Genomic DNA, 15,539 nt, shown 5'->3' on the forward strand with positions numbered 1-15,539 from the left:
TTAATGCTCTCTTAAATTCAGATTTCAGTATTGTTTCTCCCCTTTTATCCTCTTTAACTTCATCTTCTTCCTCTATAACACCATTTTCTAATTCATTTCCTCCGTATAACTCTTCAATATATTCCACCCATTTATCGACTTTACCTTTCGTATTATATATTAGTGTACCATCTTTGTTTAACACATTATTACATTTTAATTTATGTACCCCAAAATTTTCCTTAACTTTCCTGTATGCTCCGTCTATTTTACCAATGTTCATTTCTCTTTCCACTTCTGAACACTTTTCTTTAATCCACTCTTCTTTCACCAGTTTGCACTTCCTGTTTATAGCATTTCGTATTTGCCGATAAATTAACAATAATAAAAAGAAAAAAACCGTTTTTTGACGTATGATTTTTCTTGAATTTTCTAATTATTTTCTCGGCGAATATAGCTAAAATATTAATAGGAAAAATATGATGATCATGTAAAATTGGGATATCCAGTTTTTTGCAAAGATTTGGGTTTTATAGGGTTCGATTAGTACATTTATACCTAAAAATATATGTACGTGTGTATTCATATGTATCGAATTGCTTTTTAGCTTTCATTTCAACCCACCGGGTTGGTCCAGTGGTTAACGCGTCTTCCCAAATCAGCTGATTTGGAAGTCTAGAGTTACAGCGTTCAAGTAGTACTAGTAAAGTCAGTTATTTTTACACGGATTTGAATACTAGATCGTGGATACCGGTGTTCTTTAGTGGTTGGGTTTCAATTAACCACACATCTCAGGAATAGTCGAACTGGGATTGTACAAAACTACACTTCATTTACACTCATACATATCATCCTCATTCATCCTCTAAACAATTATCGAAACGGTAGTTACCGGAGGCTAAACAGGAGAAAGAAAGCTTTCATCTCAGGGCTGACCAAACCGATTTTCATCATATTTGGCTCAAATATTTGTAACATTGATCGTACTAATTTTTTTTTTTTTAATTCATTAAAAAGGTGTTGGAATATCAAAAATGAAACCGATTTTTATTTCCTTCAGAAGCGTTTTAAAGATAATTTTCTGAAAGGAGATTTGTTAACTAAAATGCATGGTATACAGCGTCATGTTCTATTGATGAAAATAATGAATACATTTCGTATAAAGATAGGTCTGGAAATGCTTTTTTTTCAAGTTAACGGTTAACAAAAACTTTCGCCCGGATTTAAACTTTTCTAATAAAAATAAGTCGTACTGTAATTTTTGGGACCTTAATTAAGGCGTAAATTGGGGGTTTCTTATGTAATAAATTTGGATAAAATAGGTTGAAGAACTATAACTCCAGTAGTTTTTAAGATATTCCAAGTAAAACACAAAAATTCGCTTCAAAAAACAAGGTTTTTTTTTTGTATGTAGTACAATAAATTTGTTAAATGACAAATAAATGAGGAAGATTTAGTAAGAAAACGTGTAGAGAGTTTAATTCTGAGAATATTAATGTAAACACAGCAAAGTAAGAAAAATCGCATTATTTTTTCTGTACCTAATTAACAATATTATTAATACAACAAAATAAACTACATGAAATGATAAATGGTAACAGAATAACAATCTTCAGCTACAGTAATTGTTGGAAATTACCTCCTTCACTGTGTTCACAGCACTCGGCATTTCGCCCGACGTAATATACAGGGTTATCATAAAAGAATGGTGCGGTTTTGAACATGGTTTAAATTAAAACAGAATTACTTACAGTTTATATTTTTTATTTTTCAAATTTATTGTCTGAAACATTATTTTTACATAATTAATAAATTTCAATATGTGCGCCCTTAGTCGCTCGACAAATTTCCAAACGATACTCAACTTCTCTCCAAACATTAGTTAACATTTCTTCGTTAATGGTTGTCATTGCTTCATTAATCCTGTTTTTTAAGCGGTTTAGGTCGCGAATTTTTTGTGTTTAAACAACCCTTTTGATGTACCCCCCCACAAGAAAAAATCGAAAGGTGTCAGGTCTGGACTCCTTGGAGGCCAAAGGATGGGTACTTGCCGGCCTATCTATCGATCTCCAAATTTTTCGTTCAAAGCTTCCGTGACCGACGCATTGAAGTGCGGGGGACCACCATCTTATTGGAAATGAAGTCGATGAATGTTTTCGAGTTCATCCGACTGAGGAAAGCAATAATCGGTTAACATGTCAAGATACACGACTCCATTAATTGTTTTTTTCAGCAAAGAAGATTACTATTACACGAGTTTTCATCACACCACACCAAACATTAAACTTTAGGCGAATCGCGTTGTTTCTCAATAATTGCGTGTCGGTTTTCAGAGCTCCATATTCGCAAATTGTGTCTGTTAACACATCCATTCACATGGAATCTAGCTTCGTCTGTAAAAATTATATCGTCTAAAAATGATTCGTTTTCACTTATTCTGTCCGACATATCAACAGCGAAATTGTAACGTTTTACACCATCATCGGGTTTTAATTTCTGCAGTATCTGGATTTTATAAGCGTGTAATTTCAGTTTTTTATGTAAAACTTTGTGAACTGTTGATTTTTGAATACCCAGTTCGACGCTTCGACGGGGGATGGACTTCCCAGGACTTCTAATTGCCGATTGTCTAATTAGTTCAACCGTTTCGTCTGGTACACTTGGTCTGCCGGTTGATTTCTTAACCGGATGTTTCTTAACCGATCCAGTTTCTTCGAATCGTTTGAACCAACGTGTTATGTTATTTTTGTGTGGCGGATCTCTTCCAAATTCACGTCAAAACGCACGCTGAACTAAAATTACGGATTTTAATTCAGGTATCAATAAAACACACTTTGCTTTGTCTTTATCCGAGAACATAGTAACTCGCTAAACTCACCGCAACAATACAAGAACTGACGTTGTGGATACAACTCCTGATAAACAAACTTTTGGGTTGGAGACTTTCAGGGATACCAATATAACATCTAGAAATTTCCTTACAATCTTCCTATGAATTACTGAAACCGTACCATTCTTTTATAGTAACCCTGTATTTCCGGTGGCTTTTCATCAGGATTGTTTCATATAAATTCAATAGCATCTCTTATTTCAATAAGTAACTCTTCTTTAGTATTACCTTTTTGTCGGTATACTATCGTTTTCGTATGCCGTCCAAACGAAGTAATTTAATGACGTTAAGTCTGGTGGTCGTGGTGGCCAATCCAGTTTAAGAAATTAGCATTCAAGTGATTTTTAGCTACTAGAAATCGTACTGGAAAATCGTTTTCAATCTAGCCTGTGAAAGTACATCCTCCTGAAAGTACCGTGAAAGTTGATCATTGAAAACAAATGGTCCCAGAATTTTTGTCATAATTAATATCATACCAAACATTAATGTGGATAATCTATTAATGTGGTAATTTAGCATGTATGTAGCATGTGGATTGTCTTTGCTCCATATATACCATTTTTAGAATTGAAGACTCCATTTATGGTGAAAGTGGCTTCATCGTAAATAAAAATGAATTTATCTTATCAGGGTTGTGAAAAGCCGATGAGAGAAGTTTAATCTTGCCCGAGGGTAATGTGTTGGCCACAAATTTTGAACTTTCTACAGGCGAAAAGGATAAATAATTTCTTCCCGTAGGATCCGCCACGCTTTGTTTTTGACAAACCAGTGCGTCATGAATTTCTCTTTGTTCCATTGCCTGGGTTGAACCATACTATGTTCACGATTAACACGTTGATTTACTTGGCGTTCAACAGAAAACGATCGCGATGGAAATGATTCTTTCGTTCGTAAATGTTGTGGTACAGAAAAAAAGATACGATTTTCTGTCTATTATTCGTCTATTTTGCTTCAATTTTAAAAGTTTTTATTTACTTTTTATTAGCTGTATTTACACTTTTACAGAATTAAATTCTCTACAAGTTTTTTTACTAAATCTTCCGTATTTATTTGTCATTTAACAAAGCTTTATACGAGTAAAAACCTAAAAAAAAGTTCCAGGGTGACCTGAGTTCTGGCCCTTCCCCCCCTCCAGTCGATCATCATATGTTCGTTGGACTGGACCGAAACAAATATTGATTCAAGTTCCATTTGTAATAAGCATTGCTTTTAAATTTGATTAATTGAATTAATTTTTATAAATTACGAATCTTATAAATAAATAAATTTTATTTTATTAGTCACAAAAGTAAGATGAAACACACTTGGTAGAATAATTGTTTTTCAAACGATTGTATATTTGCTAACCTGATATTTATTCAGTTGTAATGAACAGAATCCCAATAACTGTTTGTGTATAAATCCCAATTACTGTTGTATCTCTTTTAATAAAAATTTTAAAAAAATATTAATTATGTAGGAAAAGTTAAAAAAAATAATAAATAAAATGATAAACGATATTAATTATATCGCTTGAAGGAAAAAGTATGGTGATCATTCAAAAATTGGGAATCTGGAATTTTGCAAATATTTTAAGTTTTAGGATCCAACTAGTTAATCAAGACTAGAGCATTGATTCTCAGACTTTTTCGTCCACCCCTTAGCAAAAATGCTGTAGCGCCTCCAAAATGTTTAAACTTGTCATCTGTTACAAATAATAATTGCCATTGTTGTTTTTAAGATGTGTTTTTAACAATAATTGCAAATATTATTTTTAAACGTGGCATATCCTATTTCTGAGTTGAAACTTATATTTTAAATAAGAGTAATTAAAAGGGAAATTTAATCATATTTGGAAGTATTTTTATTAAAACTGGTTTCTCTTTAAAAAAAAAATTGGTCTTTTCTTTTTAAAGTGTAATATTTCGGTTTAGAAAAATCGTAGGGAGACGTATAAAAAAAGAAATTGAAGCTAAATTCTTAAGCTTTTAAAATTTCGTCCCCCCCCCCATACGCTCGATCTAACGAAGAAAAACTTTCAAATTTGTAAAACTTTTTTTTATCACCGTTTTTTTTTTAATTCTCTTGGTTGCAAAGTTATACTAGTCTGAATACAATCATATTTTATGTCACTTTAATTTTTTCTACTAGTAAAATAGATCTAGAAAAGGCATTCGATAACGTAGACCGGAATAAAATGTTCATCATTTTAAAAAAATTAAGGTTCAAATACAGAGATAGAAGAACAATTGCTAACATGTACAGGAACCAAACAGCAACAGTAACAATTGAAGAACATAAGAAAGAAGCCGTAATAAGAAAGGGAGTCCGACAAGGATGTTCCCTATCTCCGTTACTTTTTAATCTTTACATGGATCAAGCAGTTAATGATATTAAAGAACAATTTAGATTCGAAGTAACAGTACAAGGTGAAAAGATAAAGATGCTACGATTTGCTGATGATTTAGTAATTCTAGCCGAGAGGAAAAAGGATTTAGAAGAAACAATGAACGGCATAGATGAAGTCCTACGCAAGAACTATCGCATGAAAATAAACAAGAACAAAAGAAAAGTAATGAAATGTAGTAGAAATAACAAAGATGGACCACTGAATGTGAAAATAGGAGGAGAAAAGGTAATGGAGGTAGAAGAAGTTTGTTATTTGAGAAGTAGAATTACTAAAGATGGACGAAGCAGGAGCGATATAAAATGCTGAAAAGCACAGACGAATCATAAATATAATTTTTTTACATCAAAAATTAATTTAAATGTCAGGAAAAGATTTTTGAAAGTGTATGTTTGGAGTTTCGCTTTATATGGAAGTGAAACTTCGACGATCGGAGTATCTGAGAAGAAAAGATTACAAGCTTTTGAAATGCGGTGCTATAGGAGAATGTTAAAAATCAGACGGGTGGATAAAGTGACAAATGAAGAGTTATTGCGGCAAATAGATGAAGAAAGAAGCATTTGGAAAAATATAGTTAAAAGAAGAGACAGAAGTGTAGGCTACATACTAAGGCATCCTGGAATAGTTGCTTTAATATTGGAAGGACAGGTAGAAGGGAAAAATTGTGTAGTCAGGCCACGTTTGGAATATGTAAAACAAATTGTTGGGATGTAGGATGTAGAGGGGGTATACTGAAATGAAACTACTAGCACTAGATAGGGAATCTTAGAGAGCTGCATCAAACCAGTAAAATGACTGAAGACAAAAAAAAAAGAAGAGATTAACCCAAAATTTATTTGGGTAATGATAATCCCGTACGTTTAGGATATCATTTTAGGAAAAAGATGCGGTTGTATATCTGTAATAATTTAATAATTATCAGTATTTGGTAGTTAAAATGTTATTTTAAAATTCTCTTAATTATCCCCTATTTAAGTCAAGAAAAAATCCGTATAAAAGTGAATGAAAATAAAAAGAAAATTATGTTGCCATTGAAATTCCATCATCGAACAGAATTTATAAATATTACATTTAAATAAATGATAGAAAATAAAGATTCGAGTTATTTATTTTTTCCCAGCTTCATACCTCCTAGAAGTATGTTGCAAGAAGAAAAATATGATAATTAATTAAAATAATGGGGTATAGGTTTTTTACATTTCTCGACGTTTCATGACCCAAAAGCCAGAAATAACAGAAAAAACATTAACCTGGTAATCTTCGTACGTACGTACGTGTGTGGTATACTGGATCCTTAATAACGTTTGATTGGATAAACCGAATTTGATGAAATTTAGCAAAAGACTCGCGTGTATGGTGCAATTTATTGGTAAAAGTGCGGAGTCAATATCACTAGGGATGGTGGGGTAGATATTAGCTTGTGGTCAGTTTTCTTATAATTTTAAAAACTACCCCTACATAATATTAAGCTTATTGCTTGCGTACATGCATATTTTACCATTTCAAAAAAAGGAGACCCCCAGATATTCCTACTTCCCTAAAAATCATCTTTTTATTGCATATTTTTTACAAATTGTTTTTTTGTATCTTCCTAAGCATAAAAGTAGTGGAAGCGGTCAGTGTAAATACTTTGGGAACAACATATTAGATGAAGTAGCTTATCAGAGTTTAAAAATTCGATTTTGTTTTGTTTTTTTTCACTAAATGAACATACACAATAGTGGACTGTATAATATTTTTATTGTGATGAATACTAAGACATTTCAATATATTTAAGTGGATTTATTACAAGTATTTTAAGTGGATTTATATACAAATATAGAGTTATATATATATATATATATATATATATATATATATATATATATATATATATATATATATATATATATATATATTAATACTTGATATAGAATTCAAATTTGCACTATATTTATCGCAATTTTTAACGAGTACACCAGTTTATGTATTTTATAATACTATGTAACATATAAATATTTAATATATTGTAACATTTTAACACTATGAATGCTTAAGACGGCACACACATCCGTCTTTCACAATATCTCACCACGCACTGAACTACGCACCAAACAATCCCCATTACCTCACACTTACACATCAACATACATCAGCACGCAACAAACACACGGAATGATACCAAACAGATTTTTTTTTAATTTTAAATCTTTTTTTAGTTTAATTATTTAATATTAATGTTAATAGTACTGTAAATTTCATTATAATTCATCCATCCCCACACTCAAAATAGAAATCTTAGGTAAGTTTTTATTGGTTGCACCAATTTCGGTGGCAGTTAAACGAATATTTTAAGTGGATTTATATACAAATATAGAGTTTTATATATATATATATATGTATATATAAAGAAAGAAAGAGAGAAAGAGAGAGAGAATATAAAAGGATTAACAAAACGGAATATTAATACTTGATATAGAATTCAAATTTGCACTATATTTATCGCAATTTTTAACGAGTACATCAGTTTATGTATTTTATAAATAAATTGTGAATAAAAGTTTATTTTAAAATGCTCATCATACGGTAAGTCAAAATGTCCATTTGTTATCCACTGCGTTAACCATATTATTATTACGAAGATGGTGTACAAATCCTGGCGGGCGCTTACTGTCGCCAATAGCAACCATACCAACCCGCACAACGTGGAAAATAAACATAGTCATCTTCTACATTCTTTCCTGAAAAAGAAAATTATATATCGATTGATTATAATAACGTTAAATAAAATAACATGTAAGACATACAAACTAAATTACTTGATATTCCCTAGAAATACCTGTGTTTCAGTTATATAAAACGTTCCGGGGATCAAATTCCAAAAACTTATACGAAAAAGTTATTGTATCCGGTTAGAAAAATTTTATTTCCTGGCATGACGGCTCTAGATATTTTTTGTCTGAAGGAAAGTATAGTAATTAATTAAAAAAATGGGATATCGTTTTTTTTTTTTTTTTAATTTCTCCACGCTTCGTAACCCAGGTACTCTCAAAAAGAAGCTTGTATGTGTGTACGTGTGTTGGCGTGTTTGATGCTTAATAAGTTTTGACTAGTAAAACTAATTTTTATGAATATTTTTCCAGTGAATCGTGCTTATTCGGTCATTATTTTAGTAAATTTTTGTAGTTAATCTTCACGGGATAAGGTAGATCGTTTTTCGGGATCAATTCTCTCAACTCTTTCCAAATGAAACCCCAATTTATATTAAGCTCAGTACATACGTACCGTTACATGGTTATTTTATCTTCTAAAAAAATATTTGCTCCCAAGTCATAGAATTTTCTATGAAACTATAGCTTAACAATTAATTAACTTGAATATATTATTTTTGTAATTAATGATATTTTGTTTTTATAGATATATGTATAAAAATAAATAAGAATCAACTTTGATTTACATTACCTTTTCTAGCGTAATTGTTATATCTTCTAGGATATGCAGTTGCGGTCGTAATCATAGCAAAGATTGCTACAAAAGCAATCAAGTAAATTTTATATAGTCTCATTATTTATACCAAACTACAACTTTTTTATAATAATTCAAAGTCACACTGTTTAGATAAAACAAATGCCCATTTTTATATGATTTTGAAAACGGAAATATAACCAAAATTTTATTTCTATAAAGATAATCCCGTATGTTAAGGATATCCTTTTAGAAAAATTTGCGGTTTATATGTGCTATAATTAAAATATTATTTTATTGTGGCTAGTTAAGATTTGATTTTAACATTCCCTTAATTATCATCGAATTAAGTCAGGTATAACCGTAAAAAAAAGAACATTTTATTATTACATCTTAAGTTGCAACATTAATCAAAATATAGGGTATAATTTCTTTCGTATTTTTCAACAATTTACGACTCACGAAACCCCAAATAACGTAAAAAGAGGTAATGCGGTAATATTCGTACGTACGTATGTAAGTGTTTGGTATGTTTGATGCATAATATCGTTTGATTGAATTAACCGATTTTGATGAGATTTAGTACAAAGACCCTCGTAAACGGAGCAATTTATTTGTAAAAATGTTGGGTCAATATCTCCACGGGCTGGAGTAGATAGTTGCTTGTAGTCAATTATCTTAAAAGTTTTTCAAACTAACCTTACATTATATTAATCTTATTTTATTGGGATAAGCTTATCTTACTATTTAAAGAAAAATAGGATAATTTGCACACCTATTTTCAATTTTAATATGTATGGTGGCATCCTTGGCAGATCAAGTGAGTTTAAAAATTCCGTTGGATAATTAACTACTTCATCTGCTTCCACAACGGTGTCTATCGACTTATGTGTAATTTCCTCACTTTGAATGCTGGATTGAATAACATTATTAAGTCGATAGACATCTTTATTCTTTGCGGCAAGGATAACTCGTTCACTGAGCCGATCGTGATTTCTATGATTAATTTGAATATCAGGAAATACTTTTTCGATCGGTTCTTTTTTCGATGTTACTAAATTACAAAAATTATCAGGAAATGATATTTGTCTAGACGTCTCATCGACTGGCAGCTGTCCGTTTCCAATGTCCAGTAACTGTAGTAAGAATACCTGAGCTGATGGATCATTCTGCAACTGGACACGCGTATTCGAAGTCGACCGCAATGTACGTACGTGTCGCCACAGTGTTGAACATTTCAGGCAAGCATTTATTTCGTCTGCTGGTGTCGATCGAGAAATTACAGGCAATGTTTGCCTAAAATCTCCTGCGAGCAATATCAAAGCGTTCCCGAACGGTTGAACGTTTCCACGCAAATCTCGTAACGATCGATCAAGAGCTTTAAGCGATTTTTTATGTACCATCGTGCATTCATCCCAAACAATGAGTTTACATTTTTGTAATACTTTTCCCATACAGAATGCTTTGGAAATATTGCACGCGGGAGTCTCGATGATTTGCATGTTTAATGGCAACTTCAGAGCTGAATGCGCAGTCCTTCCACCTGGTAACAATGTCGCAGCTATTCCAGAAGAAGCAATATGTCATTTTTTGATCGAATCGTTGCTAGAATCAATCTAATGAGGAATGTTTTCCCAAATCCTCCTGGCGCATCCAAGAAGAAGGTCCCCCCCCAACTCCGTCATTTATCATTTGCATTATGCGATCGTAAATGCCTTTCTGTTCACGCGTTAATTTGGGAATGTTTGATCGGACATATGACTGAAGATCACCGATGTTGTAACTCTGTTCACGGCGTAAATACACATCAAATGAAGCATCCGCAGCTCGGGTGGGTGCTGGCATTCCCAATCGACTAAGAACTTTATTTGCATTAGCTAAGCACTTGTCTTCAATATTTATCAATGCTTCGTTGTAAATTCCTTCTGTAAATTCAGACAAAAGTGAATATTTAACCTAGCAAAGGATTTTTTGGTCATTATGTAGGGATATTATTTTCTGTGTATTTTGTTATTTTGACTTTTTTTGTTTGCATAGTCTTAAGTCTATCTGGGCTACAAGAAAGTCGGGTGTTTTAATTTATTTACTGTAACTCATCCTTCTTGGTGGCTTTTTCTTTTTGTTTTTTTTTTAATAAAATACAGATGTTTTAGCTGTTAAATATAAGAAATTTTTTTACCTTATCAGTTGTGATTTTGTTTATATTGGCAACGGCCATACGGGCTCTTTGTGATTGGTCGTTGTGTTTGACATCGGCCATCTTGCATTGATCTGATTGGTTTTCCTTTGTTTACATTTCTATCTGATTTATTAACCTCTTATTTATTAAAAAACTGTACAAATTAAAAATAGAATGGTAGATTTATTAAAAATAGATGAAAACAATCTTTGATGCGGGTTATATATCGTGCTAAAATTTGAGCTCAATCGGTGCAGAACATTTTGAGTTTTTGAAGCGAACACAAACGAACTTAACATTTTTATACATATAGATAAATATATTCAATCTGATTCCTCGGAATAATGAATAGATGTGTTAAATTTCTATAACTTACTTGAAAAAAGAAAAGCAAACAAGTCCTTCTGGCAACCTGTTAAAAGCTGTCGATTGATGATAACGATTAATTAAATGTTTTGTAGTTGTGAAAAAATGCCACGCCTGATCGAAATTCGAACCTAGAAACTCCAGATCAAAGGAAACTATTCCCTCAGTGAGATCGGTTTATATAGTTGATAGATCAGGAACGCATCGGGATGGTCTACTGGTGATCTTGTCATCCCAAATCGGCTGATTTGGAAGTCAATTGTTCCATCCTATTGATAGCAGTTATTTTCATACGTATTTGAATACTAGATCGTGGATACCGGTGTTCTTTGGTGGTTGGATTGCATACAATTACTAATACCGAAAAGCCGTATTAGTGTTTAAATCATTCTGTAAGGTAGATTAAGTATATCGGGTTCTGTGAACAATGCTGTCGTCAGCGAATTTTTTCTGTGAATTTTAGTTAAGCGTGATCGTTGCGTCGTTGAAGTAATTGCGTACTTATTTATAACAGGGAAATACGCTGATATGGTATACAATTTGGGTGTGTGTAATGGTAAGTAATGCTATACAGCTGTACAATAGAATATGAAATACGTTTTCTGAATCTCATTATTCCAGACCCAAAACAATTAGCATGAGTTTTCGCTATGTTTGGGAATCCGGAAATAGGTTCACTACCTTGTATTCTTGTATTCTTGATTAAATTATTATGGATATAATTCAGTGCAGTCCAGACGTCAGTACCCGATTTTTTCGAAGAGGATCGGAGTTTCCTGTTCGATGGTTTGGAGGTCACCTAAATAAAATAATTTTTATTCTATCGAAAACAACCGGTTTAGATGTTAACCATTCAGGAGACAGTCCGATTTCCTAAGAGTTCTGTAACTGATAGAATACAAATCGAAAACTGTATAAGTTTATTTTGTTTACTGACGAAGCAAATTTCATTCCAGATGACAACATACGCAGCAATATTTGACACCGATTTAGCGATAATGTATGGTGCGGTTTTCTTCCCAATCAGCTGTTGTGACCATACATATAGTCGGGCAATTTCAATGCTGAGGTCTACTTGAACTTTCTTCAAAAAAGGCCGTAGCTGATTGACGATTTTCTTCTAGAGTCAAGAGGAAAAGTATGGTTCCAGCACGATGGGCGGCTCACCACTTCACTTGTCTCGCTTCTACATATGTAAACCATCATTTCCTTGTGAAAGTGATCGGTCGTGGCTTAACCACAAAGATCGCCTTATCTAACATTTTTAGATTTTTGTGTTTGATGAAAAATACTGTATACAAAACAAAAATAGATTCTCTGTAAGTATTTTTTTCGCTAGTACCATCATCACACCCGCGCGAATTAAATACGGTATGCGCGCGTGGTTTAGTTAGAATTATTAAATTAAATACACGAAAAAATATTATATTTAAATAAAATGATAAATTTTTTAAATTATGTTGTGTGAAATCCGTGCATCACACACGACCCACAGTTGTCGGTTTTTCACGCGGGTTGAGCCGCGTTCCAGGAACTGTGTACCTACAACTGTGTTACCAGCTTATTTCTTTTAATAACACAAAATATTGTGAAATTAAGTAGGTTTTTATGCAGTACATCTTGAGTTATATATTAATGACACAGCTCAATATTGACTGTTTCCTGATGTAATAGTCCCTGATCTAAAGGATTCTTCTTCTTTTTTTCTCCTGTTTAGCCTCCGGGAATTACAGTTTAGGTATTAATTCAGAGGATGAATGAGGATAATATGTATGAGTGTAAATGAAGTTTAGGTTTGTATAATCTCCGTTCTACCCACCGGGTTGGTCTAGTGGTGAACGCGTCTTCCCAAATCAGCTGATTTGGAAGTCGAGAGTTCCAGCGTTCAAGTCCTAGTAAAGCCAGTTATTTTTACGCGGACTTGAATACTAGATCGTGGATATCGGTGTTCTTTGGTGGTTGGGTTTTCAATTAACCACACATCTCAGAAATGGTCGAACTGAGAATGTACGAGACTACACTTCATTTACAGTCATACATATATATCATCCTCATTCATCCTCTGAAGTATTATCTGAACGGTAGTTACTGGAGGCTAAACAGGAAAAAGAGAGAGTCTCCGTTCGACCGTTCCTGAAGTGTGTGGTTAATTGAAACCCAACGAACGCTGGAACTATCAACTTCCAAATCAGCTGATTTCGGAAGACGAGTTTACCAGTAGACCACCGCGGTGGGTTTCTGATCTAACAACTATATAATCCGATCTCGCTGAGGGAATGGTTTCCTTTGATCTGGAGTTCCTAGGTTCGAATTTCGGTCAGGCATGGCATTTTTTTCACAACTACAACAGATTTAATTTATCATTATCATCAGTCGGCAGAATTTAACAGGATGCCAGAAGGACTTGTTTAGTTTTCTTTTCTTCAAGTAAGGTATAGAAATTTAACACATCTATCCTTTATTCCGAAGAAACAGATTGGAGATATTTAATTGTGTATAAAAACACAATACAAATCTAGTTACAAATTACATAAAAAAATAAAAAAAAATAAAAAACTGAAATCAATAATTTTAATTTGCTGCAAATTATTTATTCTTATATATTAAAAAAAAAATTATAAATGCAAAAGTTTTAAAATTTCAAAAATCGATATTTTTTTTCTTTTTTCTGCTACACCACCCCCAAAATTACATCAAAAACAAATTTTTTCTTCGTTTACTATGTTATATGGAAGAAATTAAATTAAGTTCCACTAAAAAATGTACAACCAATAAGAAGTAAGCTAAGATTACTTTTTTGGGCGATTTATTACGAAATTTTATAGTAATATTACTTGTAACATGAAGTAATTAAATAGAATAAACAAAAATGTAAAGAAAACGGTATTTTTAAACTTTAATCAGGCACTTCACCCAATATATTATCCCCAAAGTATTTTTACTGACCGCTTCAGCTATTTTTATGTTTATGAAGATACAAAATAATATTTGGTAAAAAACATGCAATATACTCATGAATAAATTCAATTTTTTTTCTTAATAGAGTAACATAAGCATGTAAGAATATAATGTAAGGTTAGTTTCCAAATTTTAAGAAAATTAACCACAAGGATCTATTTACTCCATCCCCGGGAGACATTGACCCCACATTTTTGGGGGGTTAATATCTCCCGGGGATGGAGTAGAACGTTATTAACAATCGAAAATACCACACATTTACATACGTGCGTACGAATATTACCATATTACATTTTTTTAAATTTCATTTGAAGTGTTCCTGATTCCAAATAACGTCGAGAAATACGAAAAACGTCATGCCCCAAATTATTATTAATAACCATACTTTATTTATGCAGCACAGCTCTAAGATGTAATTAACAAAATTTTATTCCTATTTTGATTTTGTTTTGTGAAGTTTTAATTGATTTTCGTATTAACAATGAGATTATCAAAATTATTCTTCATTGTTTTTGTAGCAATCTTCGCTATGACTACGACTGCAACTGCATATCGTAGAAAGTATAAAAATTACGGCAGAAATGGTAATGTAAATTAAATTTGATTCTTATTTATTTCTATAAATATAATGAATCTATAAATACAAAATATCATTAATTTCAAGTACTATGTGATTTGGAGCACTTAATGAAATATGATTCGAATCATATCCTTTTCTTTTTGTCCAGGCTGTACCATTTATTGGTTGATTTTTTCTATATGATCGTTAATTTATTACTTTAATACCTCCGTAATATCATCGAAATGTTTATTACGTTATGTGCCAGTTGGAAAATGTATGTTTAATTTTTATTAAACAAAATGAAAAAAGTCTGATGCGAACACCACGTATCTTCCTTGTACACATATTAAATTACATATACACATTTTTGCTGCATTTCATTTAAATTTATTTCGTTAGAAATAGAGATACGATCCACAATTCTTTAATAAAACTGAACAGTTACGCAATTGGTATAATGTTAGTTTTTATTAACATCAAATATTTATTCAATTAATTTCTCCAACATGTTACCGCTGATGTGTTAAACCTATCAGCACATAGTTACATTCTGCATATCTTTCGGCTTACATGGAAACCATTATCAGGAATTAAAATTAATGCATTAAACTCAAAGTCAGTAAACTAGGAAGACCGGTACATTTATGACTATTTTTAAATTTTAACTAGGTTTTTAAAATTTGACTTAAATGCGTTAATTTTAGTTTCTGATGATGGCTTCCAAGTAAGGCGAAAGATTTAGAGAACGTATCAACGTGCTGGTAAAGTGGATTAT

Source organism: Lycorma delicatula, chromosome 13, assembly GCF_047948215.1.
Source record: "Lycorma delicatula isolate Av1 chromosome 13, ASM4794821v1, whole genome shotgun sequence".
NCBI classification, from domain to species: Eukaryota; Metazoa; Arthropoda; class Insecta; order Hemiptera; family Fulgoridae; genus Lycorma; species Lycorma delicatula.